This window comes from Elephantulus edwardii, unplaced genomic scaffold, assembly GCF_000299155.1.
Source record: "Elephantulus edwardii isolate Elephantulus edwardi_28Jun2011 unplaced genomic scaffold, EleEdw1.0 scaffold00016, whole genome shotgun sequence".
In the NCBI taxonomy this organism is placed as follows: Eukaryota; Metazoa; Chordata; class Mammalia; order Macroscelidea; family Macroscelididae; genus Elephantulus; species Elephantulus edwardii.
The window spans coordinates 17,798,713-17,803,363 of record NW_006399766.1 but is presented as its reverse complement, the minus strand read 5'-3'; positions in this window follow the sequence as shown (position 1 = coordinate 17,803,363).

The following is a 4,651-nucleotide window of genomic DNA, read 5'->3' as shown; positions in this document are numbered from 1 at the left end:
GTGATTATCAGGGAGACAGGGCCAACAGGCGATCCCTGCTCTAGGGGAACGATGTTTGGTACCATTCCTGGTGGTGTAGGCCAACCATTACACTTATAACATAGGACAACGCTCTTGATAGTCGGTGCTTTTCCACACAATACTGATGAGACCCTGCTCTGCCGAGATTATCCTGGCTACACAGTGTGTGTTGTCATCACACAAGTCTCTTCCATGTGATTTGTCACGATTCCTGGTTCCTTCTCTGTTTCCTGCTGGAAGCTCAACTTCTCAGTTTGTCACTTGGTGATGTTGCCATGTTTCAGGTCTGTTCCTTAATCAGGTGGGATCATCACTGGAGCGCACTCACAAATCCTATAGGTCCTAGAGTGTATGGTATGGCATTTCATGAATCTGTCTATTGAAAGACACCATTCAGGAGCTTGGTGTGTTTATCTTCCACCAGGAAGCCCCAGGACTTTAAACATTTGAGATAACTTCTCTTGTTTGTTTGCTTCCTTTCCCAGGGCCACCAAGTTTCCTTAGAAGTTCCTGACCTGTCTTCTTTGCATTGAGGCCTCTGGAGTCATTCTGTGAATCACTTGGCAGCCCAGAACCTTTATCTTTTCTGCATGGAGTCAGCATCTGTCGTGGACAACGCAGACACGTTCCATGATGCCCAGTGGGACCTGCGAGTAGCAGGAGTTTCTAGGACTTATCAAAGTCTTGAGGCTGAGGGTGACTATTCATTGATATCTCAAAAAAGGTCATTTATTTTGGGGATGGAGAAGTGTGAATATTTAGTAGAAATGAAGATGAATCCTTGGACAGGATTGGGGTTGACAGTGGTAAAGTGAAGTATGGGCTATTTTAGAATGTGTCTGTAGAGACTTCTGAGCTTTAGTCTCAGTAGATAAGCTCTGATTCTCTGTTGATGTGCGTTTTATTTTTAAGGTGGCACCACAGAATGCTTTTGGACACTAAAGTGTCAAGTCTCTGTCTAGTTCAATGCCATGTCGGAGTGATGTGATTTTACACTGCCACTGGCCACACTGCATTGACGTTCAGGTAAATGGGAGGCATTGTTACACTCTACTTCTCCTAACTGGGGAGCTCTGGTGGCCTAGTGGTAAGAAGCAGTATTGCAATCCCAAAACATGCATTTCAATTCCACCGCTTTCTTTGTGGGAGAAGGATGGACAGTGTATTCCTGTGTTGTTACTTGACTTTGTCAAGCCACTAAACGTTGGCTATGCATTTTCCCAGGTGTCCCTAGTGGGGCAGAGCAAGCAAAGTTCCCTGACCAGGAAATGGAAGGGCAACGTAAGCGTCTTGGTCTTTCTCCCACACTGAAAGTGCCATGAAGTGTCATGCATCTGTGCTGCCACCTTGATCCTTTCTGTATTTCCTCCTGATGTCCTTGTGACTTTGTTGGTCATCTTAAAACCTGGTGGAGGTACAGAATCCCTTATCACAGGGAAAATGCAAGGATGCCTTAATGAATGGTACATGACTGATGTGGCATGGTATTGACAGAAGAAAAGTCATCACAGAAGGTTTCTTTTGGTTCATGGTACTTTGAGTTGATTTTGACTCATGGGTGCTTGGCTCCCTCTGCAGTTGGTGACAGTCTGAAGAACTCAGACATTCAGACAAAGAGAAGGTGAGCCTGCTCAGACCTTCACATGGGCCTGAACTAGAAGGAGGAAGTCTGTCACTAGGATGGCCTTTTCACAGATGCTCGTTAGAGTGTTTTGAGTGAGTGTGTGCTCGTCTTGCCATAGAAAAGCACCTAAAATATGTTAGACAGTGCAAGAGGGGTTCCCTCAAGTCTTGAGATTTTGCCCCCATGAAGCAAGACTTCCACTGATCACACTCTGCTTATGAGGGCTTTTACGTACCAGGGAGTCACTCTCGGTTTACCATACTCTGCCTGTGGGAGGATTAGAAATACCTAGGGAGCATATACAGAGCTCTCATCTACTGAGGAGTCTTCACCTTGGGGAACAAGCAGTACCTGGGGGCAGTATACATGTTGCACCCTTGTGGTGACCGTTCTCCACATACCAAGTTTGTGTGCATCACCAGAGGGCTGTCCATAGCATGCGCTGTGCTGAGGACTGTACTGTGCACGTTGAGGAACCAGAAACACCTGGGCCTGTGTACACATTCCCTGCACACTTGTGGTGACCATGCTCTGCATGCTGGGTGTGTGTCAGTCACCAGGGGGTTGATCAGAGGCTGCGCTCTGCTGCGGACTGTACTCTTTACACTGAGGAACCAGAAACAACTGAGCATGTGTACACATTGCACACCTGTAGTGAACATTCTTGCCATGTTGAGTATGTGAAAGGTACTGAGGGCCTCTAGACACGTGGCACATGTAGGAGGTCAGAGGGTGACTTGGCCTGTTCACCCCATTCACTCATAGTTTTGTAGAATAGTAAAGATAGATTTATTTGAAAGTTACATCTCTACCTGATAACAATATGGAGTTGAGGCCCACCCCATTCACTCCTGGGGTGACCATACTGTACATGGTGAATGTGTGTGAATCACTAGGGGGCTGTTGTTAGGATGCACATTTCAGGTGACCTTACGCTGCACATTGAGGTGCAAGAAGTAACCTAGTTTGGTGCAGGCATTGCACACTTGTGATAATTCTCTCTCTACACGTTTAGTATGGGAATGTTACCAAGGCCTCTAGAGACATTGCTCACTTGGGCAGGTGTTTTACTTCCTGTTGGACATGAGAAGTTGTTTTGGCCTTTCTCATTTCTTTTTTTAAAAAAACAGTTAAGATAGATTTTTTAGAACGTTACATCCCCAGAACACTTGCTTGTCCTTATACAAAACCTGTACTTGAACCAGGAGAATGAAGCAGAGAAACACTGTATTGTTGAAATTCAGGAAGTGTGTACCCCAGGGATGTGTACTATCTCCATTCCATTTAAAACTATATGCAGAATATCTCATCGGGGAAGCTGGGATGTAAGAGGAGGAATGTGGCATTCGGATCATGGGGAGACTAACATGCTTTATGCAGATGGCACAAGGTTGCTTGCCAAAACAGAAGAGGGCCAGAGGCATTTGCAGTAGAAGACCGTGGACTGCAGCCTTCAAAATGGATTGATGCAGCATAATTATAGATGGTGAAGAGATTTAGATGGTTCACAGCTTCAATTCACAATAACCACTCTTTGTACCAGCAAGCTGGAAATCAACAGATAAACTGCATCGAGAAAAATCCGTTTTCAGGGGCCTCTCCAGATGCTGAAAGGCTACTATGAGTCAGGAGACAAGTACTTGCTATGCAACAGAAAGCTGGACAGTGAGTAGGGGATGATAGAAGGTGAATTGATGCCTTCACACTGTAGTGCTGGAGATGAGTATTAGATATACCATGGACAACTAGGAGGTTACTATGTGGAACTCATAGCTGGATCAGGAGAGTCTTCAGTCAACAGAGCAGGGGAGCACTGCATGGTTTGGTATTGAGAAGTTTGTATTCTATCTCCATACCTGTTGAGTCTATATGCTTAACAAATTATCTATGAAGCTGAACTCTGTGAAGAGCAGTGTGGCATCAGGAATGAGTGAGATCAGTAACCTGCATTAAGCAGGTTACACAACTCTTACCTGCTGAAAGTGGGGTGGACATGAAGCACTTGTTGTAGTCAATGAAGGACTGCAGCCTTCAGTATGTCTTGCATCTCTGTATCAGTAAAACAGATTCTCAACTATAACCACCTGTGATATGCAGATGTACTTGCTGAAAGTGAGGAGGATTTGAACCATGCGGCAGGTGAGAAAAGAATGCAGCCTTCAGTGTGGATGCATCTCTGTATTAATAAAACAGACTTAACACTGGTCTAAAAGGCACCATCAGGATGGATGGTAGAGATTGAAACTGTCAACAACTTTATATCATGACACCCTTTGAGATCTTTGCAGGCAAGGATGATGAGGCTTCACCTCACATTCTTTGGATTTGTTGCTTGGAGGTTCCATTCCTTGGAATAGGTTATGATGCTGCGAAGGGTGGAGGGTGGGCAAAGGAGAGGAAGACACTCAACCAGGTGGATTGACACGGTGAGTGCTGCAATGGGCTCTTGCGTGTCACAGATTGTGAGGTTGCCACAGGACAGAACTCGCTTCAGATCTTTTGTTGATAGAGTTGCTGTGAGTCATACTCGAGAGCACCTAAGAGTAGCAAAGACAGCAAGTAGGAAAGCAAGCACGTTGTCCTGATAATGGTGAAAGCAGGCTGCTCCTTGGAGGCAAGTGTTCTGAAACTTCATCTTAACATAGTTTGGGCATGTTGCATTGAGATATCTGTCCTTGGAAGAGTATAGGAACAGTGTAAGAAAGGAAGAACCCCCCCAGTGAGATAGATTGACTCAGTGGCTGGAGCAATGGCCGTACGTTTGTCAGAGACAATACGGTTGGCAGAGGATAGAGCAGAGTTCCGAGCTATTGTTCATGGGTTCTCTATGAGCCACAGGTGATGCTTTGGTGCCTAACAACATCCTCCAGTGGGTGGACCTTCCCTCTTTAAAACACACATGGATGTGAGGCTGACCCCATTCAGTTCTGTAATGGCCATACTCTACCTGTTGAGTGAGTGTGACTCCCTGGGGGCTGTTCATACGATGCACTGTCCTGATGACCA